This window comes from Natrix helvetica (assembly GCF_964273705.1).
Source record: "Natrix helvetica genome assembly, chromosome: 7".
NCBI classification, from domain to species: domain Eukaryota; kingdom Metazoa; phylum Chordata; class Lepidosauria; order Squamata; family Natricidae; genus Natrix; species Natrix helvetica.
Genome location: NC_138558.1, coordinates 13,431,292 through 13,458,434, shown reverse-complemented (window position 1 = coordinate 13,458,434; position 27,143 = coordinate 13,431,292). Strand labels below are relative to the sequence as shown.

The 27,143-nt window shown below is 43.8% G+C and overlaps 1 protein-coding gene across 4 annotated transcripts in view; it reads left to right on the top strand.

Moving 5' to 3' along the window:
- Positions 1-27,143, top strand: part of MAPK10 (mitogen-activated protein kinase 10) — a 241,628-nt gene that overhangs the window by 43,687 nt on the left and 170,798 nt on the right. For all 4 annotated transcript variants that reach the window (XM_081959215.1, XM_081959214.1, XM_081959217.1 and 1 more), the window contains exon 2: positions 6,488-6,698. The gene's annotated coding sequence lies outside the window, so the exon portion shown is untranslated. The remainder of the gene's footprint in view (positions 1-6,487; positions 6,699-27,143) is intronic.

Sequence of the window (27,143 nt, the reverse complement as noted above, 5' to 3'; positions counted from 1 at the left end):
AGGGTGGCAATGTATCCATCCTGACCTACAAGTTTCCGTCTCAAGACCTTAGAGGATTAAGTAGCAACAGAGTTAGCTTCTTGCTGTTCCCTATATTTCTGTAGGAGCTCATTGCCACCCCACAAAATCCTCCTCTAGAGATACAGGCATTCCCTGACTTAACAACTTTTTATTTAGTGACCATTCTAGCATCCCCTTGGTCACATGATCAAAATGCGGGTGCTTGGCAATTGGCTCATATTAATAATGGTTGCAATGTCCCCCAGTCACGTGATGACCTTTAGCAGCCTTGTGATGAACGAGGTCAATGGGGAAGCCAGATTCACTTAACCGTATTACCCGTAGTCTTCGACTTACAACAGTTCACTCAGTGACCTGTTCAAAGTTACAACGGCACTGAAAAAAATTACTTTGTGACCATATGAGCCTCGGTGGCGCAGTGGTTAGACTGCAGTACTGCAGGCTACTTCTGCTGACTGCCGGCTGCCTTGCAATTTGGCAGTTCTGATCTCACCAGGCTCAAGGTTGACTCAGCCTTCCATCCTCCCGAGGTGGGTAAAATGAGGACCCAGATTATTGGGGGAAATAGGCTGACTCTGTAAACCACTTAGAGAGGGCTGTAAAGGACCGTGAAGCGGTATATAAGTCTAAGTGCTATTGCTATTGCTATTTTTCACACCTATGACTATTGCAACATCCCCATGGTTGCATGATTTACATTTGGATTCTTGACAACTGACTCACATTAATGACGGGTGCAGTGTCCTGGGGCCATGTGACCAACTTCTGCGACCTTCTGACAAGCAAAGTCAATGGGGAAACCAGATTCACCTAACATCTGAGTTACTACAGTGGGACCTCTTGTTCCGAATGGGTCAGACCACGAACAATTCGGGTGCCTACCGAAAAATCTCCTAAATGTTTCACTCAAGTCACAAACACATCCTTGGATGCTGAATGAACACAGCCGCAGTGATTTTCCCTGCCATGGCGATTTCTCCTTCTGCTCCATTTTTTGTGCGTGCGCGCATGTGTGGTCAGTCTTGCTTCTGGTCACGACCAAATTGGGTGCCAACCGAAGTCCTGGAACTGATTATGGATGGCACCCGAGGCCCCACTGTAATTTAACAACTGCAGTGATTCACCTAGCAAATGGGGCGAAAAAAGTCATAAAATGGGGCAAGACTTACTTAACAAATTTCTCACTTAACAACATAAATGTTGGCTAATTGGGGTCCTAAGTTGATGACTACCTGTATTAACCGCAGTGATTCACTTAACAACTGCAACATAAAAAGTCATAAACGGGGGCAAAACTCTCTTAGCAACAGATTTTTTTTTCAGTTGTGCTTGTAAGTTAAGGACTGTCTGTACTGAGAATCCTGCAGAAGAAGCAGATGGTTTGCAACTTGAACATAAAAATCCTTTTTATAGAATTTGGGCTTCTGTTTGCTTTCTTTACAATATCTAATCCCCTCCAACCCGAAGCATCGTTGGGCATTGGGTTCCCTATACATCTGCATGATAAATAAATGCACAGTGCCCCCTCTCTCCTCATCGCCTATTTTGAATAACACATACTTTGGGAACTCTTGTAGGATTTGCCTGCAAATGGAATAACAAGTGAAAGTGAACCAAATTTTAACTGTATTGTCGTGATGCTTTTATTGTTTTATTATGTGAGTTACTTTCATTAATTATATTGCTGACATGACAGGAGTCTCTTAAGCAGTTGATTTTTCTGTCTGCCCCAAACTAAATCAGGGAAGACAATTTCCTTCCTTCCTTCCTTCCTTCCTTCCTTCCTTTCTTCCTTTCTTCCTTTTTTCCTTCCTTCCTGTGGTGGGATTCAATTTTTTTTACTACTGTTTCTGTGGGTATGGCATGGCTTGGTGGGTGTGGCAGGGGTAGGTTTCTGCAAAATCCCATTTCCCTCCCGATCAGCTGGGACTTTGGAGACAGAGAATAAAGGGGGGTGATATTTACCAGTTCTCCAAACTACTCAAAATTTCCGCTACCGGTTCTCCAGAACTGGTCAGAACCTGCTGAATACTACTTCTCCTTCCTTCCTTCCTTCCTTCCTTCCTTCCTTCCTTCCTTCCTTCCTTCCTTCCTTCCTTCCTTCCTTCCTTCTTTCCCTCCCTCCCTCCCTCCCTCCCTCCCTCCCTCCCTTGTTTTGGGATGGGGTAAAATATTTTTAATTAGAGTTTTTTTGCTCTTTTATTGGATAGTTTATTTAATTTTACATTTTAAAGAAGAGAAAGACAAGAAGGGAATTGAATAATGAAAGTTATTTCAGTTATGAATCATTAAATGAGTTATAGAGTTTTCGGGGTATCTTAAGTTAGAAAAGATTATTAGCAACATAGATTGAATATGTTCTCATATTTAATAAAGTAAATTTAAAGTGTGGAAACGAAACATACTTTAGACATTCCTTACAACTGGCAATGCAAGTACTATATTTAGTTGAAGCGGCACACATTAAATTGTGGAATCAATCAAAACATGATTTGATTTGGAAAATTAGTGTCTATTGGCCCAGTGAATTGGTCCAGTTAATTTGAATCAGATCAGTTCAGAGTTTTGGACTGAGTTGGAAAAATTGTTTACGTATATTGTAGACAAATTTCCAATTTGTACAGTTTGAGAACAACCAATCTGATTATTCAAATTAATCCTACACCATATATTCAGACTTCCACAGTGTTTGCATGAGGATGAGTAGTGGATCTAATAGAAATGGGATGATGTGCAGCATTACAGGTTATTTCCCTATGGTGCGTAATCACATCTGGGAGCTGATGCTATTGTTTTATTTGTATTCTGCCTTACAGTGAGAACTAAAGATGGTGAACATTGGGGAAATCTACATTGTATAAGAGCAAGTCTATAAAGTAGATTGGGCTGTAGAATAGTAACTGGGACAAAATCTAAGATTATGATTTAGGCAAGAAAAACAAAATGCACAGGTACAGTATATGTGGTATCTTGCTCAATAGTGGTGACTGAGAGATTTTGGAGTCCTAGTGGACAACCATTTAAATATGAGCCAGCCGTGTGCAGCAGCTGCCAAAAAAGTCAACACAGTTCTAGGCTGCATAAACAGAGGGATTGAATCAAGATCATGTGAAGTGTTAATACCACTATATAATGCCTTGGTAAGGCCACACTTGGAATACTGCATTCAGTTTTGGTCGCCACAATGGAGAAAAGATGTGGAGACTCTAGAAAGAGTGAAGAGCAGAGCAACAATGAGGATTAGGGGACTGGAGACTAAAACACATGAAGAACGGTTGTAGGAACTGGGTATGTCTAGTTTAATGAAAAGAAGGACTAGGGGAGACATGATAGCAGTGCTCCAGTATCTCAGGGACTGCCACAAAGAAGAGGGAGTCAAGCTATTCTCCAAAGCACCTGAGAGCAGGACAAGAAGCAATGGGTAGAAACTAATCAAGGAGAGAAGCAACTTAGAACTAAGGAGAAATTTCCTGGCAGAACAATTAATCAGTGGTACAGCTTGCCTCTAGAAGTTGTAAATGCTCCAACACTGCAAATTTTTAAGAAGAGATTGGATAACCATTTGTCTGAAATGGTATAGGGTTTCCTGCCTGAGCAGGGGGTTGGACTAGAAAACCTCCAAGGTCCCTTCCAACTCTGTTCTATTCTATTCTGTTCTATTCTATTCTATTCTATTCTATTCTATTCTATTCTATTCTATTCTATTCTATTCTACTCTACTCTACTCTACTCTACTCTACTCTACTCTACTCTATTCTATTCTGGCTACACATATTTGGAAGTAGGCCGTTGTATCCAGAATCTTGCCATCAACCTTGGGGAAAGAATAGTCAATCATTGTTTTACAGTGCCAGTTCATTTGCAGAATTTTTGTGTGCTGTATTTTCAGTGCAGTCTGTTTCCTGTTGCCATCCAACTCAATTATGGGCACTTTATAGAATAAGTCTAATTAGATTTTACTCTAGCCAAAAGGAAGTCTGACTAATGCAGAATCAGAGAGATTGTCCTGTGTTGTTCTTAAAGATTTGCGCAGACATTTCACAGAAGCAAGCTAAAGAGAATGATGGAGGCCGAGTGAAGACATATATCCTCTTCTATTCAAAATCAAGGGCCAAATTAGAAGCATCGTTGCATCTAATATACAAAGAGATCTCTTTTCTTAATGCAGAATGCTTCCATTGGAGGCCATAATTAATGGGATTGTATAATTAAGCTATAGTTCTAAACCCGTTGAGAAATAAGTCATTCCGAAAGAAGAGAGTTTTGTGTGAATGTGTTTGTGAATAACTTCGATACAAAATCATTTGGTTTCCTTACGTTCCTTTTTGTGCCATCAAAATTTAGAGTATAGATTTGGGCAGATTTTACACCTTTACGAAGCATTGTTTGTTGACGCCTTTCACTAGAAATATTTCAGCGGCATTGAGTTTGTTAAACATCAGGTTTACGATATCTTATTTTCCTGATCATATATGCCACTGAGTTTTTCAAGTGAAATAAAAGGAAGGATGAGAAAGTGGTGTGTTTGTAGGTAAGTTTCCTTCCTCATTTGTTTTGCTATTCCACCCCCCCAGCCCCCTTTTCTTTAAATCTTCAGTGTTTCCTGCTGGGTTGTTTTCTTCCTTTTCAGCAACTCCAAAACTTCCTGCATTTTCATGAATTGGGCAATGTAACTGACATTATTTTAGTGTTATTAATTTAGGTACTCCATTTGTTTAGTGACCATTTGAACTTTCAGTGGCACTGAAAAAAAAGATTTATGATGTTTTTTACCCTTACGACCCTTACAGCATCCCTGTAGTCATGTGATGAAAATTTGGACGCTTGGCAACTGGCATGCACTATGACAGGTGCACTGTTCCGAGGTTATGTGATCACCTTTTACTGCCTTCTGACAAACAACGACAATGGGGAAGCCAGATTCACTTAGCAGCTGTGCTACTAACTTAACAAGTTGCAAAGAGTTTTTGGCCCTTGTAAAACGGGGCAAAACTCATTTAACAAATGGCTTGCTTAGCAACGGAAACTTGCGGGTCAATTCTAAATCGAGGATTACCTGTATAGGTAATATACAGTAGAAAGGATATTGGGGGGTCTAAAGGAGATCTCTCTATAAGTTGTAATTGCATAGTTTTTGAGTTCCAATTGCCTAAGTTAGCCACAGTAAAAAGTTTATTTCACTTTCTTCCCTGAAATATTAAGTTTTAAAAATCTGGCCTCTGTGTACTGTTTTTCCGAAAATAAGACCCAACCAGAAAATAAACCCTAGCATAATTTTTCAGGATGCTTGCAATATAAGCCCTACCCCAAAAAATAAACCCCAGTTAAGATCATCAGTCAGATGGATGCACTTAGCAATGTATTTCCCTGAAAATAACCCCTAAGGCATCTTTTGAAGCAAAAATTAATATAAGACCCAGTCTTATTTTCGGGGAAACATGGGTCGTTGATACATGAAATAGACTGGGATGCGATGGTGATTGTCTCTGCTCTCTGAACTTTCATTTTCCATTCGGCAACACCCAACGGACCTTGTCCTGAAGGCAGCCAGGGAAAATTAGTTCTGCATTTGTATTACTTCCGCTTTGCAAATAATATTACATGTTGTAGTCTTGCCTGCATAATGACAAGGAATCAACTGGATTCAGTGGGATCCAGCAGAAAGATATGGAATGAATGGATAGTTATGATATGATGTAGACCGGGGTGTCAAACTCGATTTTATTCAGGGATGCATCAGGGTTGAGTTTGACCTCAGGGGGTTTTGGCTAGGGTGGGTGTGGCCAGCTAGATGTCACTCGTGTCAGGGGCAGCTGTGGTGGCCAAGTTCTAAGGCAGGACTCCCTCTCATTATAATCCCCTTCCTTTCTTCCTTCCTTCCTCGCCCCCCCCCCCCCAGCTCTATTTTCACTGGCAGAGGCACCGGAGGCCGGTCCTTTGCCATTTCCACGGAGGCACTAGATCTAATCACCCTGTGAGTCAGATCCGGTCCACGGGCCTTGAGTTTGATACCCCTAATGTAGACAATTATCTATCAACAATATTGGCTTCAGTCAGAGGTGGTATTCAACAGGTTCTGACCAGTTCTGGAGAACTGGTAGCTGAAATTTTGAGTAGTTCAGAGAACCCATAAATTCTACCTCTGGTCCCACCCCCATCTATTCTCTGCCTCCCTAGCTGATTGGGAGGGAATGGGGATTTTGTAGTAACCTTTTCCAGGAGTGGGGAGGGAATGGGGATTTTACAGTATCCTTCCTCTGTCATACCCACCAAGCCATGCCATGCCCATCAAGCCCCGCTACACCCATCAAGCCATGCCATGCCTACCAAGCCATGCCCACAGAACTGGTAGTAAAAAAAATTGAATCCCACCACTGGCTTTAGTTTTTTTTACTGAGGTTGCTCCCTATCCCTTCATACTTTATGGTTAGGAGAAAACTCAAACCATCCTTTCTACTTTTCTCAGGTGTGAAACTGGGGATCAAAAGTCTCCCTGTACTGCCTTTCCTTTGAGCTCCAGATGAAGCGGAGATTCTACAAACAAGAAAACCTAAGGAGGGAGAGCAGCAGGAGGAGTTGGCATTTAACTGCAGAGCTTCAAGTCTTCCCATCCATAGGTGGCCCAGCGCCAACATTTTAAAGGTCCTGATCTCCTTTTCCTGCCTTTAGACACAAAGGTATGCCATGTTCTTAATGTGACTTGTGTCTAAATACTTCTTTGCTTTGCTTTTTGGCTCATTCGGCTTCGTTCCACAGAAGGGGCATGGAACGATGGCCCTTTTGTGACTTGTGGACTTCAACTCCCAGAATTCCTGAGGCATGCTGGCTCAGGAATTCTGGGAATCGAAGTCCACAAGTCATAAAAGGGCCTTAGTTCCATATTCCTGCTCTACAGGAAGGAAGCCGAATGAGGGTTGAGGCAGTGGTGCAATTCAGCCGGTTCTATCCGGTTCGGGCGAAATGGTAGCGGTGGCGGTGGCAGGCTCCGCCCATCCGCCTAGATGTCATCACATTCTGTTTTTGATGTTCTGCGCATGCGAGGAAGGTCCTGCGCATGCCCTGAGGTGGCATGTGTACTGTCACATTTGCAAACCGGTAGCGAAGGTAAGTTGATTTCACCCCTGGGTTAGGGGATTATTACCTTCCATTGGCCACAGCAAGCTATTGAACAATGTGTGGTAACATCACTGAAAAGGGTAGCGCTGGCCATATTTGGGTTTTTTAAAACGGGAAGTGAGGGATGAGAGGACTTTTACATTCATTCAACAAAAATCCTACAAGCCCTCTTCCTTTTTCCATCCAGGACTTTGGGGGGGAATTATGGCGTATTCCGCCATTTTGCTGCCAAATTTAAGCATCTTCAATTGCCGGGAAGTTATTCTCCTCTGTTTTCATTTTTCTATCAGCTCTTGCATACTTCAAGCTGGCTGCTAATGTGAGCTTTCAACGTAGCCTTTTCCATCGAATGTTTCATGCTTGGCAGTGCAAGAGATTCTATGCATCTCAGGAAATCCCACAAGAAGGGATGGGATGGAGCATCAACCTGTGAACCTCTTCGGCAAGCTCGTATGTGGGTTTGATACTACCCTGTTTCCCTGAAAATAAGACCTCCCTGGATAATGAGCCCAATTGAGTTTTTGAGCGCGTGCACTAATAGAAGCCCTCCCCTGAAAATAACCCCCCCACAAAAAAATATTGCAACACAGCAGCAGCCATGAGGTGACCATGCTCGCCGCCTCCTGCGCCTCAAAAATAATAAGACATTATTATTATTATTATTATTATTATTATTATTATTATTATTATTATTATTATTTATTAATTTAAATTTATTAGCCGCTCCCTTTCCGAATAGGACTCGGGGCGGCGTACAATGGAGTAAAAAACATATAACATTTACATAAACCCATGACATACATAAGTACAAAGACACACATGTTCGGAGGAGGTTAACAGATGCAATACATAGACAATTAAAAACCATTAAAATACCCTAATTATAAAACCCCATGTACAATCCAAATTCAAAATGTTAAAAACAGACAGACAGGAGGGGTACGAGAAAATTACGGTTGAGCCAGGCCAGATAGTTGAAAGAGGTGGGTCTTCAGTTGTACACGGAAGGAGCGGAGATCGGAAGTAATCCTGATGTCCCGGGGGAGGTCATTCCACAGGGCTGGGCCCATCACAGAGAAGGCTCTGCTCCTGGGTGTCGCCCCCCGGCACTGTTTGGCGGACGGCACCCGGAGAAGTCCCTCTCTGTGAGAGCGGATTGGTCGTAGGGATGTGTGGGGCAGGATGCGATCCTGCATGTAACTAGGCCCTGTGCCATGAAGCGCTTTAAAGATCATAATCAAGACCTTGAAACGCACTCGGTAGACCACAGGAAGCCAGTGCAGCTCGCGCAGGAGAGGTGTTACAGGGGAAAATCTAGTCCTCCCCATGATCACCCGCGCGGCCGCGTTCTGGACCAACTGTAGTCTCCGAGTGCATCTCAAAGGAAGCCCCATGTAGAGAGCATTGCAGTAGTCCAGGCGAGACGTCACCAGCGCATGGGTGACTGTGCGTAGGGCATCCCGGTCCAATAAGGGGCGCAATTGGCGCATCAGGCGAACCTGATGGAACGCCCCCCTTGCCACGGCTGTTACATGGTCATCCATGGACAGCCGGGCATCCAGGAGGACGCCCAAATTGCGCACCTGTTCCATAGGGGCTAATTGCACGCCCCCAATGGCCAGAGATGGAAGCACCTGGTTGAACCGGGGCGCCGGAAGCCACAGCCACTCCGTCTTGGAAGGGTTGAGTTTCAGTCAGTTGCCATCCATCCAGATCCGTACGGCCTCCAAACACCGGGACATCACTTCGATGGCCTCATTGGGGTGGTTTGGGGTGGAGATGTATAGCTGAGTGTCATCAGCATACAGATGATATCCCACCCCAAAACCACGGATGATCTCGCCCAGCGGTTTCATGTATGTGTTGAACAGGAGAGGCGAGAGTACCGAACCCTGTGGCACTCCACATGTGAGAGGCCTCCGGGTCGATCTCTGCTCCCCTGCCAACACACGTTGCGTCCGGTCAGTGAGGTAGGAGCCAAACCACCGTAAAACGGTGCCCCTGACTCCCAGCCCCTCCAGCCGGTGCAACAGGATACCATGGTCGATGGTATCGAAAGCCGCCGAGAGGTCTAATAGGACCAGGATAGAGGAACAACCCCTATCTCTGGCCCGCCAGAGATCATCCACCAATGCGACCAAGGCCGTCTCCGTGCTGTGCCCGGGTCGGAAGCCGGACTGGCGCGGGTCTAGATAATCATTTTCCTCCAGGTGGCGTGGGAACTGCTGTACCACCACACTCTCTACAACCTTCGCTAGAAAAGGAAGGTTGGAGACTGGACGGTAATTGACTAGGTCCGTCGGGCCCAGGGAAGGCTTCTTGAGCAGGGGTCTCACCACCGCCTCTTTCAAGGCGGCTGGTAGAGACCCCTCACCCAACGAAGTGTTCACTAGGACCAGGAGCCAGTCACGTGTAACCTCCCAGGATGCCAGTACAAGCCAGGAGGGACACGGGTCCAATAAACATGTGGTGGGTCACAGACGTCCACGCAACCTGTCCAAATCCTCGATGGCAACCGAATCAAACTCCTCCCAAAGCGGACCCTCAAGACTCGCCACGGGCGTCTCTACTGAACCACTGAAGGGGGCCCATCCCATCCGGATTTGAGCGACTTTGTCATGTAGATATTTCCCAAACTCCTCTGCTCTACCCTGTAAAGGGGCTTCCCGCGGCCTCTCAAACAAGAGGGAGCGAGTCACCCGAAACAAGGCGGCAGGGCGGTTATCTGCAGACGCAATAAGGGCGGCGCAATGTTGACGTTTGGCCGCTCTTAATGCCACAAGGTACGTCCTCAAGTAGGCTCGTGCCTGTGCTCGGTCAGATTCGGAACGAGAGGATCTCCAACGACTCTCTAGGCGTCTCCTTTGGCGTTTCATCACCCTTAGCTCCTCGGTAAACCAGGGAGCCAGGGTGGTTCGTCGCCGCAGGAGAGGCCGCAAAGGCGCCACCCGGTCCAGGGCCCCGGTAGTCGCACTATTCCATGCGTCTACCAGGTCCTCCACTCGGGGGCGGGTCAAATCCACAGGAGGTGGCCCAAGCTCCGTCTGGAACCTATCTGGTTCCAACAGGCGCTTGGGGCGGAACCATCTAATACCTTCCAGTTCCGCCTCCTCGCGGTGTGGGGTAGCACCAGGGAAGTCCAGCCGGAGAAGATAGTGATCCGACCATGACAGGGGAGTAATGGCTAAGTCCCCTATTCCCTGATCACTCATCCACCGGCCTGAGACAAAAACAAGGTCCAGCGTGTGACCTCCCTCGTGAGTAGGGCCCTGAATTAACTGGGTCAGGTCCATGGCTGTCATGGAAGCCATGAACTCCCGAACCCCCTCAGACGCTTCTCCCATCGACGGCAGATTGAAATCCCCCATCACTATAAGGTTGGCGAAGCGCTTATTTCGGGGGTCAAAAGAAAATAAGACTCTGTCTTATTTTCGGGGAAACACGGTATCATATCCCAAAGTAGTGGAACAGGGAGAAAAAGACAGAGAAAAGTACAGCTTGATAATAGAACATAGATTTGTGAGGGAAGGCAGGTTAGATTTAATGTGTATAATTTAGTATGTAGAACAGGGGTATCCAACTTGATTTCATTGAGGGCTGCATCAGGGTTGTGTTCGACTTTGGGGGGGCGGGGAGGCAAAGGTGGCCGTGGCCAGTTTGACATCACTCGTGTTGGGGACGCCTGTGGGGGCCTGAGCACTCTGCCAGCAAAAATGGATTCCCGATCTCCGTTTTCTGCTGGGATGGCCTCTTGCAACTCTTTGCCCGTGGAAACAGAGTTCAGGAGGGCCTCCCAAGCTCTGTTTTAGCTGGCAGAGGTACCCCTGGCTGGTCGTTTCCAGGGCGGCTCCATGGGCCAGATCTAAGGACCCCACGGGTTGGATCCGTCTGCGGGTCTTGAGTTTGACACCCCTGATGTAGAACAGTCCTACACCTTTGTGATTTCGTGGTGGTATCTCACCTAATGTGTCTTACCTCACTTGTGTTTCCTTTTTTTTTTAATCAACCAAGGTGAGCTAGAGATATGCTTCTAAAACGTAACATTTCCTACTAACAATTCCTGGGCTCGCTTTGTCCTATTTCGTGGTTGATCCTGCATTTGGAACCACGGTTGAAAACCTTGGCTGAAAGGCGATGTAATTATCCTTTGAGTTGGAACACAGTTAGAAATGCTGATTGCGGTCGACAGTGGAAAAGTCAAGCCCTGTTCTTTCTAAAGCTTTCATTTCTTTTAACCATTTGCATCAGCAGCTGTTTTCCGTCTTGGCAGATGATATATTAATGCCGGGAACTGTCTCTTCCTCTGCACAATCACCTTTTTTTTTTCTTTGCACAAGTGATTCTGCGCAAGAGAGTTGCACCCTGGAGAGTAGCTGTTTACTGTATAAAGAATCCATAATGTTGCAGGGGGTTGCTTGAGATCCCAAGAGTTTTCTGTGGGTTCTCAGGATTTGATAGACAGCTGATTTCACCCCCTCTCCCCACTCTCTTTTGTAAACAACTGGATTCAAAGGAAGCAAGTCAGGGGTGGGTTTCAGCTGCCATTACTACTGGTTCGCTCGCGAGCTTTGCGCACATGTGCACGCACAGTTCAATGGAAATTGTTCTGAGCATGCACAGAACTAAAAAAAAGAGATGGCAGCGCCAATGGCACCAACTGGGGGCATGGCCAGCCTGGGTCGCTGCCGGTTTTGCGACCCAGGCCGGCATACCATTACCAGTTTGGCTGAACTGGGCCGAACTAGTAGGAGCCCACCTTTGAAGCAAGGGGGTTGTGTTCTGTATTTATTTAGACTTTTCCTGGATGCATTCTTTAGCAAACTTAGCATGGTTATTTATGGCTAGGGATGCTAAACTTCAGCTTTTCTATCTCTCCCTCCCTATTTTAAGATAATTGCAACCATTGATTTTGCTTTGCTTCGTTTTTGTTACTTATACTTGTAGCTTTAGCGTTTTCAGCCTGGTTATGTAGCATTGGATAATGCTGGATTCATATACAGCATCTGTGTGGCGCAATGCCTGTTTCCTAATATCAGGTTAAATACAGGTAGTCCTCAACTTACCGCCAGAATTGAGCCCAGAATTTATGTTGCTAAGAGAGAGTTGTTTAAGTGAGTTTTGGGCACATTTTATGACCTTTCTAGCCAAAGTTGTTAAGTGACTAACTGCAGTTGTTGAGATAGTAACACAGTTATTAAGTGAATCAGGCTTCCCCATGAACTTTGCTCATCAGAAGATTGCAAAAGGGGATCACATGATCCTGGGACACTGCAACCGTCATAAATGTGAGTCGGCTGGCAAGTGTCTGAATTTTGATCATGTGGTCACGGGGGTGCTGCAATGGTCGTAAGGGTGAAAAATGGTCACGAGTCACCTTTTCGGTGACGTTGTGACTTTGAACGTCAACTAAGCGAACTGTCCTAAATCGAGGATTACCTGTAAGGGCTTATAGATCTTGGTGTAAATTCCCCCTATCAGTTTTTCCAGCTGTTGCTTTTCTCTGGATGGTAAATCTTTGATTTTCTGTCCTGGGACGGGAGGAATAAACTCCCCAGAGTGGACCATATTCTGTGGTTTACCTTCCTCTTTGAATCTATAGCACTTCTGTTTTTCCAGATCATGCCCAACAGTGGTTTTCAGCAAATGTTGTCAGATTTAGTTTCAAATCACCAAATCCTCCTCCTCCTCCTCCTTCCTCTTCCTCCTTCTTCCTCCTCCTCCTCCTCCTCCTCCTCCTCCTCCTCCTCCTCCTCCTCCTCCTCCTCCTCCTCCTCCTCCTTCTTCTTCTTCCTGCTTCTCCTCCACCTATTTCTTCTCCTTCTCCTTCTCTTTCTTCTTCCTGCTTCTCCTTCTTCTCCTCTTTCTTCTTCTCCTTCCCTTCTCCTCCTCCTTCTTCTTCCTCCTTCTCCATCTCCTCCTCCTCCTTCTTCTTCCTGCTTCTCCTCCACCTATTTCTTTTCCTTCTCCTTCTCTTTCTTCTTCCTGCTTCTCCTTCTTCTCCTCTTTCTTCTTCTTCTTCCCTTCTCCTCCTCCTCCTTCGTCTCCTCCTCCTCCTTCTCCCCACCAGGTGATGGATCGAGGAGCCCTACCCAGTATGGCTTTATGCTGTAATGATAGGTTGGTGAGAATCAAATACCTCCTGTGAACCAACAGACCTAGTGAGTGCCAGTTGGCTCATCAGTATTGACTGAAGGCGGGAGCCATATTGGCCGGAAAGGCTTCAGAAGAACAGCACACAGTGTGGTGGCAGCCACTTGCAGAGCATGTGCACACCTGTATAGAAAACCACTACACGATATAATTCCCAGGAAAGTCATGATAATGGCAGCAAAACCTAATTCAAATGGCCCAAGGTAAGGGCGCCTCTTAAATGGGGTACGGGTGCTAAGAATCTCCCGGTCCGCTAGAAGCATGATAAACCCACAACCAAACCTTCTGCAGTGTATAAACCAGGGTTCCCCAAACTTGGCAACTTTAAGACTTGTGGACTTCAACTCTCAGAATTCTCCAGCCAGCATAGCTTGCTGGAGAATTCTGGGAGTTGAAGTCCACAAGTCTTAAAGTTGCCAGGTTTGAAGACCTCTGGTATAAACTCTGCCTGATTCAGCTCAGGTACACAAGCCAATGCATACAGTCTTTCTTAAAACCACCATCTTCAACAGCCAGAGCTCTTGATGCCCATCTTAATTGCTAGTCAATTACACACCTTCCTTCTTGTTTTGTATCTCACTCCGGCTGGCTGGACTGGGCTAAAAATAGCTGCCAGGACATAGCTTGCCTTAAAGCCCAGCCTGGCGGGTCCGTGGCGGGTCTCTCCCCCTCCAGATCTTTAGAGGGGCAATGTCCCAACTTGGGGCGCAGGTTTTGGGAGACGGCCCAGACTTCCCACAGCCTTGAATGGTGTGATGGGAACTGGGAAAACTGGAGCGCATCACCTCTCCATTAAAGTTCAACGTGCATTGAGTGATGACCCTTCCTTTCTCTCTTGTGGAAATGCTGTTAGGGGCTAACCTTTCCCTAATCTCGTTTTCTCTTATTAGCTATCTAGTCCATAGCATTTTTTCCAAGTTTATGTAGATATACAGTATGAATGGCTGGCAGGGAACTATGACTGAATGCTGGTTGTCATATTAAGTGTAGGGGAGAAATACATTTTATTCATATTATCATGCACATTTATTCAGGTTCACCTTTCCTAATTCATATGCAAGGTAAACCCACTAATATTTCCAGTTCGCTAAATCATTTTCTGCTACAAATGAGTATGTCAGGGAAAAGTGCGAAGAAAATGCATTAATTTTAGGGGGGAAAAACCCACGCTACAAGGATGTATATTTTAGGCAAAATTTATATCAGATGCATACATTAGAAGATACGTTCATGGTATGAGCATAAATAGTCGCGATGTGAGATGGGTGTCCCTATAAATTGTTTAAATAAATGCATTCTCATGCCATTCTTTTTGCTAGAAATATTCTGCAGTTGGTATAGTCAACGTAACGTAGAAAAAATGTGAAATAATGCCACCTAAAAGACCACCCCTGGGGAAGCCGGGCTTTGCTGTCTCCGCCCCGACATCTACAGTATCCAGTCCAAGTGGACAACAGACTTTAACCTCCCTGATGCAACCCAAACCTGCTGTGACGAATTTTCAACAGATGTTTCAACAAATTTTAAAGGGACAGGAGGACATAAAAAGTCAATTAAAGGAGATGAAAGAGCAGCTTAAAGAGAACCAAGACCAGACGAGTAAAAATACACAGAGACTGGATCTTTTGGAGGGAGGGACGGCTGAGATGAGGGGGGAGGTGAAAGGGGTGCAGAAGGGGAACCAAGAGATTGAGATCCACCAAATGAAAACAGAATTTGAAAGAATGTCCTTTTTTCTTAGGTTCCAAAATGTAGTTGAAGCAGATGATGAAGATTTAAGGGACATCATGACAAACATCCTGGCTGAATATATTCAAAAAGAAAAACAACAGATGGGGTGGGAACTGGATCTGGTTTATAGAGTAAACTCAGCATATGCTAGAACACATAACGTACCCAGGGAGGTACATATTAAATTTCTTAGAAAGACCACAAGAGATGAGATTCTGAGTGCACAAAGGGGGCAAGTGTTGAAATATCAAGATAGAGAAATAACCATCCTGAAACAGATCCCCAAGAAAGTGAGAGAGAAAAGAAAAAATTATTCGCAATTAGCGAAGAAGCTATACCAGAAGGGGGTGTGGTTCAGATGGTTGATGCCTGAAGGCATGTTAATATTCTGGGAGGACACAAGAGTCAGAATTAACACAACCATAGAGGCTCAGGCCTTTATGGAAAAAAATAAAACACTCCTAGATAAACCTGATGATTTGACACCAGATTTGCAAGACACGGGAGGGGCCGGAGCCCAGCAGCCGGGGGGAGAAGGGGCAATACCAAGAAAACTCAGATCACAAAAATGAGTAAGAAAATCGGTTTGATGTAAATTGATTGAAATTATTATCTGAATCTACATGCTGACAAATTTTTGTTATATAGTACTGAATTTTATGTTTAAATGAATACTATGAGTACGGGGGGCGGGGACACCTCCTACATATTGTAACTGCCAAAATTTGTAACCCATTCCACTACCCCTTTCCTTTTTATTTTTTAAAAAACCAATAAATTTTTTTTTTTTTAAAAAAAAGAAAAATGTGAAAGAAAGAGAAACATGAACAGAAGATTCTGTGTAATACTTCTGATCTGATTTGGAAGATTTGGTTTAGAATGTACAACAGCGTGAACGCAGCACCTGTCTATGCCTCATTAAAGCAGCTATGTCTTTTCATAATATTGCATGTCTGCCTGCGGCTGCTGCTGTGTGCTTCTGAAGAAAGATAAGTGCTTCAATGAATCAGAAACAGATGCACCATTCCTTCGTTTGCATTTTCCAAAGCTCTTCTTCTGAAAAAAAATTGGAAACATTGCACCTGTACTTCATCTTGAAAGAGGAACAAGCAGATTTTTAAGAGAGTGATTTAGTGTCTTGGCCCTTCAGTGGAAACTCAGATACAAATGATTTCATTTTCTAATGGAGGGATGTTTCTTAGCACAGTTCTCATATTATTAACGGCATGTCCACTTTTCTTAATAATTGATTCTGCCTTGATAATTTTTGCAGAGCGATGACTATGTAGATCTCAGTGAATGCTCTGCTTCCATTCCATATCATACTTTTAATATCTTCCATTTTGGGAACAATATTCAATTTCTTTTATCCTAAGCATGATACTCATTCAACCATATGGGAGAAAAGGCTCCTTTGCTGTTTTGATAATGATAGGCTTATACATTGAATAAATAACAATAATAAAACAATAACCTATTAATTAAATTTCATCTTCAAAAGTCACAACTATAGAATCGTTTCATCCAGCAGTCACAGTGTACTGTTTATTCTTTTAGAACCTTTAAAGCATTAAATGTAAGATCTTCCATAGGCTGTAGGTACCATAGTTTTCCGGAGTATAAGATGTACCGGAGTATAAGATGCACCAAGATTTTGAAGAGGCAAATTTCTTAAAAAAGTGTTTGCACTCTGCAGACCTCCTAAAAAAGGCTCATTTTTTGTGAAAATGGGCCGTTTTTTTGTCACAAAAAAAGACATGCATAGCCTTTAGGAGGCTTGTAGAGTGTTCTTGGGGGCTGTGGGGGCAAAAATGAGCAAAAAACAGCCCATTTTTTGCTCATTTTTGCCTTCCCCAGCCCCCAGGAGCACTCTGGAAGCCTCCTAAAGGCTATGCATGGCCATTTTTGCAAAGGGAGCGGGGTTTTGAGAGGCCAAAAGTGCTGTATTCAGTGTATAAGACGCACCCAGATTTTCACTCTCTTTTCTGAGGGAAAAAGGTTCTTCTTATACTCATCTTATGTATTATTAGCAAGTATGAAAAGTCATATGCTTACTGATAGTTATTCAGAAATCATTTGCAGGCAGTTATGTGCTGAACAAATTGTAAGGGCAGGCTGTTGTCTGTTAAAAATAGCTTTTAGAGGATGCAACCCCCCCTCCCCAATCTCTGACAGGCTGTGGAGGCAAAGTAAGAGATATTTGTGCATTGCTTGTGAAAAGGGTCTTGCTTAACCATAGAGCTGTGAATAAATTGAAATGGTGCCTGTTTCTACATCAGCAGATGCTGGTGCTGTTTAAGAGAATAGAATGCTATATTTGGCCAAGTGCACAGGTGGCATTCAGCCAGTTCTGATAGGTTCTGGAGAACCTGTAGTGGAAATTTTGAGTAGTTTGGAGAACCGGCAAATAGGCTGGCCCCACCCCTGCTGCCTCCCAGCTGATCTTCTTTTGTTGCCCTGAACAAGAGAACGGAGCTGGAAAGCAGGTCAGTGGGATGGGGAGGGAATGGGGATTTTGCAGTATCCTTCCCCTGCCAGGCCCACAAAGCCATGCCCACAAACCCACACCACATCCACAGAGCCACGTCCACAGAACCGGTAGTAAAAAATTTGAATTCCACCACTGGCCAAGTGGGATTAGACAAGGAATTTGTCTCTGGTGCAGAAGCTCTCGCTGTACATGAAAAGCAACAGTACCACCAATAAAAGGGGAAATAAAGAATATAGTAAGAGAGATAAATAATAATACTACAATCACAGTACATACGTTAATAGAAATTAGGAGAGAACAAGGTGTTTAGCAGAGTGATGGCACGAGGGGAAAAACTGCCCCTGTATCTAGCTGTTTTGGCCTGTAGTGCCATCCCGAGGGGAGGAGTTGAAACGATTTATGTCCAGGATGTGAGGGGTCTGTAGATATTTTCTCAGCCCATCTTCTGACCTGCATGGTGTACAGGTTTTCACGGAAGGCAGGCTGATTGCAATTGTCCTTTCTGCAGTCCCAACTATCTATTGGAGTCCCAAAGGTGCTTTTTTCAAGAGGAAACTGGATTTTCTGGTTTTTCTTTGAAGACTTTTTTTTTCTCATCCAAGAATCTTCTTTAGCTCTGACTGGATGGTGGGGAATGGAAGGATTTATACTCCTTGCCGGCAGCTGGACATTTATACTATATGCAAGGAGTATAAGACATGTCCTGGGCATATGACAGTGCATGATACATCCATCTTGCTCATGTGGCAAGTTAATCATTGTCAACTAAGAAGACTAAAGAATTAGTTATCCAATATTTAAATAGAAATACTGCATAATAGAACTGTGCAGTGCTTTATATTCAGCCTTCAAATCAGTGGTGGGATTCAAATTTTTTTACTACCAGTTCTGTGGGCGTGGCTTGGCGTGCATGATGTGGCTTGGTGGGCATGGCAAAGAAAGGATACGGCAAAATCTCCATTTTCTCCCAATCAGCTGGAATTGGGAGGCAGAGAATAGATGGGGATGGGGCAAATCAGAGGTGGTATTTGCCGGTTCTCTGAACTACTCAAAATTCCCGCTACCGGTTCTCCAGAACTGGTCAGAACCTGCTGCTTCAAATGCCTCAGAGCTTGTGGAAGATCACCATGGAACTTCTGAAACTTCTTAAAGCAGCCATGTCTTTTCCTGAGGTTGCTGAAGAATTTCACAGTGCTGAAATTCTGTACATCTCAACAGAATGAAGAAGGATATTACAGATGGATTCAGTCTGTTATCTAGGCATGTTATTCCTTATCTGCTTTTACTCTAAGCTGAAAAATCCATTTTGTACTGGACTGTCTACAGAGCATGGCAAAAAAATAAATTAAAGCCAAGATGACGCCTACAATTAAATGCTCAAACTCCATCAATCTTTTTTATCCCTTTTTTTTTAACCTACAGATACCTCTGATCTGGTAACTTTGCTGAGGTTAAGCATGTTAAGTGGTACCTAGGTAGAAGGTAGTCTGGGAGGCAAGATATAAACTAAAATACCATAATTAATAATTGATAAACCGTATTAGAGGTTTCCCACACTGCTTGTATCTGTGTAGAAGAAGTGAAAAACTCAATTGTGGGTTTCAAAGTTGAGAAGAATCAAAGTCTTAGCTATGTGAATTGGAAAAAATTCACATAGAGCTGAGATTACACTGTTTAACCATGTCTATATATCAAACTTCTGATGTTTATGATGTGTCCTTGCCAGTTGAGTATACTTTAACATTCATTGCGTGAATGACTGATTGAAAGGATAGCAATAATAATGATCATCATCCTGCAAAAAGGAAATAAAATAAATTCGATAGTAAAAGCATTTATTTGCTTCATTGCAGGAGCTGTTGCAGTATGTTTATTTTCTGCTTTGTTTTTTTAAACATTGATTATGCGGCATCAATTTGCTGTTGACTCTTAGCAATCGCATACAGGAATCGGTCAATGTTTCTGCTGTTCCACTTGAATGTACATTGTTAGGACTCCATGTAGGCGTTTCAGTAGGAAATTGTAAGTACGGGGCCCCATTATCTTTTCTCATCCATTCATATATTTAGCCACAGTCAGTGCACTTTCCCTTACACTGGGATTCTGATTAGGTTACTTGAGATATTATCCAGATTCACAGTTTCAAAGAAAATTGAGCAAAATAAGCTGCTTGTTTTCATAGAAGACAGTCAACACCATGGTGGGACTAAAGAAAATCAGACTTACAAATGATCCTCAGCTCTAAACCCTAGGAACTCCAGGGACTATAGCAAGACTTACCATATTTTTCGGAGTATAAGAAGCACCTTTTTCCCTCAAAAAAGAGGGTGAAAATCTGGGTGGGCCTTATACACTGAATATAGCATTTTTGGACTCCTGAAACCCTGTCCCCTTTGCAAAACTGTCCATGCATAGCCTTTAGGAGGCTTCCAGAGTGCTTCTGGCGGCTGGGGAGGGCAAAATGAGCGAAAAATGGGCCATTTTTTGCTCGTTTTTGCCTCTTCAGCCCCCAGGAGCACTCTATCTGCAGAGTGCAAAACCTTTTTTTAAAAAATTGCTTCTTCAAAATCTTGGTGCGTCTTATACTCCGAAAAATACGGTACTTTTTTAAATAAAACCCCAGCAGAAAATAATGATTACCAGATTGATGGATGTACAGTATGAATGGAACTTATAATGCCCTGGTTTTCTTGGTGTTATCTGAGCTTGATTGTTTGCTTGCAGATGTTTCATTACCTGAGGAGGTAACATCATCTGTGCTAAGTGAGTGTGGGGTTTCCTCCCTAAGTATATACAGTAGCTTTTCTGCTAGCCTCATGGAGTTGTGCCATATTTATTAATGCAGTCAGTCATGATTTACAATTCTGGGAGTGTGTGCATTAACGGAAATAAAAGTGTCAAAATCAAAGACAAAATATAACACCAATTTGTGGGAACACAATTACACACCTAGCCAAGGCTGGGCATCTCAAGCACCCACTTGCATTGGCTCTATTATCTTCTGGCTCAATTGTATGGGAGAAAAATGAGGTCTTCATGACTCTGCAAAAAAGCTAATAGAGCTGAAGCACTTGGCATGGCTCTGTTGTAGCCCAGAAAAACTACACACACCTGTCTGATGTAGTCATCAAGAGCCGAGTTCGACGGAAGAGATTTTTTGTTAAGCCTTTCTGTTACCGATTTTGGGCTCGGCATTTCTTATGCTGCTCCTCTACTGTTCCTTCAACGTCCTGCACAATTTTGAGAAGGAACTTCTCACACAACGCTAAGGAAAGGCCAGATCAATAATAAAGCGTCTCTTTTAAGGTCCCAGACTCCCTCTTTAGCATCAACCTTGCCTGAGATCCTGGCAGGATTTTAAAATTCAGTGGGGCCAAACTGCTCTTAAATTGAAGCCTTCTTGACGGGAAGGATTTTCAATATTTCTGAAGGACATCACGGTTCAGTAAATTAATGTAGACAGTACATAACCAGGTGGAAATAAGCCCTATCTTTTTTTTTTTAGAAAATACCGTATTTTTCAGAGTATAAGACGCACCAGAGTATAAGACGCGCCAAGATTTTGAAGAGGCAAATAAAAAAAAAGTTTTTGCACTCTGCAGACCTCCCCAAAACAGCCTGTTTTTCGCAAAAATGGACCTCTTTTTTGTCAAAAAAAAGTGCATGCATAGCCTTCAGAAGGCTTATAGAGTGTTTCTGGGGCCTGGGGGGGGGGGGGCAAAAATGAGCAAAAAAACGGCCTGTATTTCACTCATTTCTGCCCTCACCAGCCACTAGAAGCAGTCTGGAAGCCTCCTAAAAGCTATGCACGGCCATTTTTGCAAAGGGAAGGGGTTTCGGGAGGCCAAAAATGCTGTATTCAGTGTATAAGACGCACCCAGATTTTCACCCTCTTTTTTGAGGGGAAAAAGGTGCTTCTTATACTCCGAAAAATATGGTACCTTCCCATGTTTCTCCACCAGAGCACCAGAAGAATTTCATTATTATGTTAGTTGTATTTACAGTACAGGATAGCGAAGCGGGCTAACTGAAGACAATTAATGGGAAAAAATGGTCTATGTGAGTCCTCTCTGTATTCACAGCCACGGTTTTCTTGAAATAAAAAATCTGTTACATCAACAGAAAGATATTCACCACTGAGTCAAAACAATTGGTTCAGCTATTCCAATATTATATATAGTATGTGAGAATGTCAAGAAATTAAGTAGGATGCTTACACAGTCAAACACTTTTATAGTTTCCACTTTCTTAGCCATCCAGGAAGCCCAACTCCATCCTGATCTTGTTGAGGGATAAGAAATGTTATGTGAGAAACAGGGCAATAAGTTATGGTTTCAGATGAGATATCTATGGATCTTCTCAGTCATCCAGGCCATGATTGTCTCAAAGGTGCTTTTTCAAGAGGCAAGCAATTGTAAAAGCTTGTTCAGATATACTTTGTACTCTTCCTCCATCTCTGCAATATTTCTGTATCAAAAAATCTTTTTTTTTAAACAAAGTTTTATTGGTTTTTAGAAAAAATATCAAGGAAAAGGGATGGTGGAACAAGTTACAAATTTTGGTAGTTACAATATGTAGGAAGTGTTCCCTCCCCCCGTACTCATAGTTTTCATTTGTACATAGATTAGTTTGATACTACATAATAATATTTTGTCAGCATATAAACTTTTGTCTTCAAATATTTTCAATCAATTTATGTCAGGCAGATTTTCTTACTCATTTTTGTGATCTGAGTTTTCTTGGTATTGCCCCTTCTCCCCCCGCCAGCAGAGCTCCGGCCCCTCCCGTGTCCTGTAAATCTGGTATAGGATCATCAGGTTTATCTAGGAGTTCTTTATTTTTTTCCATAAAGGCCTGGGCCTCTATGGTTGTGTTAATTCTAACTCTTGTGTCCTCCCAGAATATTAGCATGCCCTCAGGCATCAGCCATCGAAACCAGATCCCTTTCTGGTATAACTTCTTCGCTAATTGCGAATAGTTTTTTCTTTTCTCTCTCACTTTCTTAGGGATCTGTTTCAAGATGGTTATTTCTCTATCTTGGTATTTTAAAACTTGCCCCCTTTGTGCACTCAGAATCTCATCTCTTGTAGTCTTTCTGAGAAATTTAATATGTACCTCCCTTGGAACATTGTGTGTTCTAGCGTATGCAGAATTTACTCTATAAACCAGATCCAAGTCCCACCCCATCTGTTGTTTTTCTTTTTGAATGTATTCAGCCAGTATGTTTGTCATGATGTCCCTTAAATCTTCATCATCAGCCTCTACCACATTTTGAAACCTAAGGAAAAAGGACATTCTTTCAAATTCTGTTTTTATCTGGTGGTTCTCAAGCTCTTGGTTCCCCTTCCGCACCCCCCCTATCTCCCCCCTCATCTCAGCCGTCCCCTCTTCCAAAAGGTCCAGTCTTTGTGAATTTTTATTCGTCTTGTCTTGGTTCTCTTTAAGCTGCTGATTCATCTCCTTGAATTGAATTTTTAAATCCTCCTGTCCCTTTAAAATCTGTTGAAACATCTGCTGAAAGTCCACCTCAGAGGGTTTAGGCTGAAGTAGGGAAGTTAGAGTCTGTTGTCCGCTGGGGCTGGACGCTGATGACTGTATCAAAAAATCTTAAGAAGCATGGAGGACATTTCGCTTCTCATCCAAGAACCTTCTTCAGCTCTTGAAGAAGCTTCTTGGATGAGAAGTGAAACATCTTCACAGAAAAACCAGAAAGTCCAGTTGCTTCTTGAAAAAGCACCTTTGGGACTTTCAGGTGAGACCCTTTCCTCCATGCTTCTTAAGATTTTTTGATACAGAAATATTGCAGAGATGGAGGAAGAGTACGAAGTATATCTGAACAAGCTTTTACAATTGCTTGTTACTGTCCCCCCCCCCCAACCTGGCTGTCAACTTGGGAATTAAGTTGAGAAGAAGGTGGTATTTACCGGTTTTCCAAACTACTCAACATTTCCGCTACCGGTTCTCCAGAACTGGTCAGAACGTGCTGAATACCACCTCTGGCACACATGATATTTTGACACTCTTCATCAGATTTGTAGGTTGATTTGATTTGGTGAAAAAAAATCAATTGCTTTTAAAAGGGTGCTTAAAACGGAGTTTTTGAAACAAACTTTTGATTGCTGATCATATTCTTGGCTTTATATAACTCTATGAGAGTCTTCAGCAATTGACAGTAAGTTAAACAAATCAACAAATGAGATGGTAGGCACTTTTAAATTGAAGATTCACTTGTGATATCTTAATATCACTTAATTTGGTGAAAGCTATAGAAGAAACATTTACTGCTATAATCACCCTGACAGGTTGCTGCAGTCAGTAATGGCTCTTGGTGGCTTACAAAATAAATTATGCAATATACAGTGTACAGGTAATCCTTGGTTTAGGACCACAATTGAGCCCAACATTCCTGTAGCAAAGCAACACAGTTGTTAAGTGAGCTTTGCCCCATTTTACGACCTTTCTTGCCACAGTTGTTAAAGGATTCACGGCGGTTGTTAATTTAGTAACATAGTTGTAAAATGAATCCGGCTTCCCCATTAACTTGTTAAAAGGTTGCAAAAGGTGATCACATGACCTCAGGACACTGCAACCATCATCAGTACATGCCAGTTGCCAAGCATCTGAATTTTGACCATGTGACCGTGGGGATGCTGCAACAGTCCTAAGTGTGAAAAACAGTCGTAAATCCTGTTTTTCATTGCCATTGTAACTTTGAATGGTTGCATGTCGTGAACTGTTGTGGCCCAGCCGTTGCCGCTGCCGCTGCCACCAGACTCCGACAGCGAGGTGTCCTCTGAGTCGGCTCAAGAGGAGGTGGGGGACCCTGGACAGGGTTCCGACGCTGAGCAGGGCGCAGAGAGGCTGGTTGGCGACCAGGGGGCGCCTGAGGCATGGAGCAGTGGTGAAAGCCAAAGGAAGGGGGCTCCTGATGTCATGCCTTGGAGCAGTGGGGAGGAGTCACAGGACAGTGAGTCAGACATCAGCAGTGAGCTATTAGATGCTCGTTACCGACGTGCTACCCGGCGTAAGGAGCAATTGAGCAATTACAGGAGGTAATGGCTCTCAGCTGCTGATCATTAGACTCCTCTCCAGACTATAAAGGGACTGCTTGTGGACACACCCTTTGCAGGAATCAACTGATCATTGGAGTTGGAGAAGCTCAGATCTGTGTCGTACTTTGGCAAGCTGGATTGCTGCCAAAGGGTTTACCTGGATTGCTGTCAATCTGTTCCCTGGACCTGGGCAGGCAGGAGTGCTGCTAAGGTGATTATCTGGAGCTTGGTAGCTGGATTGCTGCCAAGGGGTGTCGCTGTAGCTGGATTGCTGCCCAGAGTGCTATCTTGACCTTGGCAGGCTGGATTGCTGCCAAGGTGGAACCTGTATGTCAATAAACATCTTTGAAGAGACTTTGTGTTGGAGTGTCTTGGTATACAAGAGGAGGGGGTCAGAACAGTGAACTATCTTTACAATAGAAATAATAGATTTTTTTAAAAAAAAATCTACAAACCAATTTAAAAGCATGGGACAACATAACATAGCAAATATAGCAAAACTATAATGCAACCAAGAAGGGAATTGTACCCTAAACAGAACTCTAGAAGAGTTTGGTGTTGAGTTTCTTCTGGAAAGTAGTCATGATGGGAGGAGAAGAAGGAGGAGGAGGGGAAGGGGAGGAGAAGGAGGAGGAGGATCCAGGGGTGGGTTCCGGCTTCTCTTACTGCCAGTTTGCTCAGGAATGCGCTTCGGGTTATGCGCATGCACGGAAGTAAAAAATTGCTTCTGCGTATGCACAGAAACAAAAACTAAGATGGCGCCACTGATAGAAGTGGTTCGGGCATGTGGCTGGCCAAGTTACTACTTACTTGGCTCAACCAGGCCAAACTGGTAGGAGCCACCTCTGAACTATTCAGATGTCCACTGGGACTGTGAAAGCCACAATGGAAAAGCCTTCGTCTCTCTCATTTCTCCTGATCAAATGGTTCACTTTTTCAAAAGATAAGGTAAGGAGTAGGCAATTTTTCAGTGGCCAGGTAAGAGATTAACTTTCTGAAGTTTCTGGAGACCACAGCCATGTTTTTGAGTGCCACATGTGGTCTTGGACTGTCACTTGCGACAGATTTATAGTTTCAATGGTATTCCCACATGATCCCACTTGCGATGCATCCATGGCCAGAGAATCGGATACTTAACCATTCAGGTCTCGGTGCCCATTGCTCCTACATGAAACAAATTATCAGGCAAGGCCATCTCCAGGTTTGATGGAAGCGTAATTAAAAATCCTTCTGGTGGGTTTTTAACGATGACATGGATTCTTCTCTTGTAATGAGTGCCTGTCTCCTGAATCAGGGAACTGTCAATTCAATTTTCTACTATTCCCCAATGTTTTATCATTCCAAACCATTATGGTGCTGAGCATGGTGTCCTTTTAATATCCCATGATGGACTAGTCCCTTGATGGTGGCACGTGGAGCCATATTTATCCGCTCAGGAGCCCTTGGCTCCGTCGCGCATGCACATGCTGGCCAGATGATTTTCGGCTTTCGGGAAGGCCGGGGGTGAGCTTTCGCCCTCCCCGGATTCAGGAAAGCCTCCGGAGCCTGGGTAGGGCGAAAATCCGCCCCCGTGCAGGGGTCACACACGCATGTGTGGGGTTACGTTTGCATGCACGGAGGGAGGGCGCTTGCTCATGCGCAGGTGGGGGAGTCGCTTGCGCAGGTGGGTGGGCATGTGCACACAGTTTTGGCACACTTTTAGAAAAACATTAGCCATCACAGGGCTATGCTGTACCAGAAGCAAAATAGAAATGTAAACATGCGCATCTTGGATTGACTCCTGCCCAGATGTGGCAGTGTTCACGGGGCACTTAGTAAGATCAGCACAAGAGCAACCATTGTGACAAAGCAGTAACCCTGCTACTAAATATGTAACATTGAGATATATTAATATATTACTTCTACTTTAGAGATAGACAACAACAGAAAGGCAGGTTAAATACCTGATCAACTAAAGTAAACATTCCGTTGCATAACCTTGTCTGAGCTTGGCATCTATGCAGGATCAGGCCCGTTTCCTATTGAATGAATGACTACTAGAGAAACTAGGTATATAGGTTAGGATTGTCAAGTCAAAACCTTTCCCCAGAGGAGGCAGTCCTAAGTCCAAAGAAGACTTGTTCTATACTGTTGCTAAGAAAAGAGCATGGAAACCTCCATTAAAGTCACGTGAAGTGTATTTATTTATTTAATATTTGTGCAGTTAACATTATTCTCTTTTTATAATTGAGGCAATCGAAAGATTCTTTGGGGCATCACACAAAAGACACTTGATTTCTTTCATGGAAATGTTTCTGTGGCAGTCCTCCTTTACTGTTGCCATTTGCAACAATGGGTGAAAACACCCCATAGTACAGGGATGTCAATTTCATTGAGGGTCGCATCAAGGTTGTGTTTCACCTTGGGGGGGGGCGTATGAGTGGGGTGGGCATGGCCAGCTCAATATCACTTGCATTGGGGGCACTGGTGGTGGCCCAAGCACTCTGCTGGGGAAAACGAGCTCCTGAGCTCCGTTTTCGGCTACGACGGCCTCCTGCAACCCTCTGCCAGTGAAAATGTGCCAGGGACGTGCGGTCAGGGGA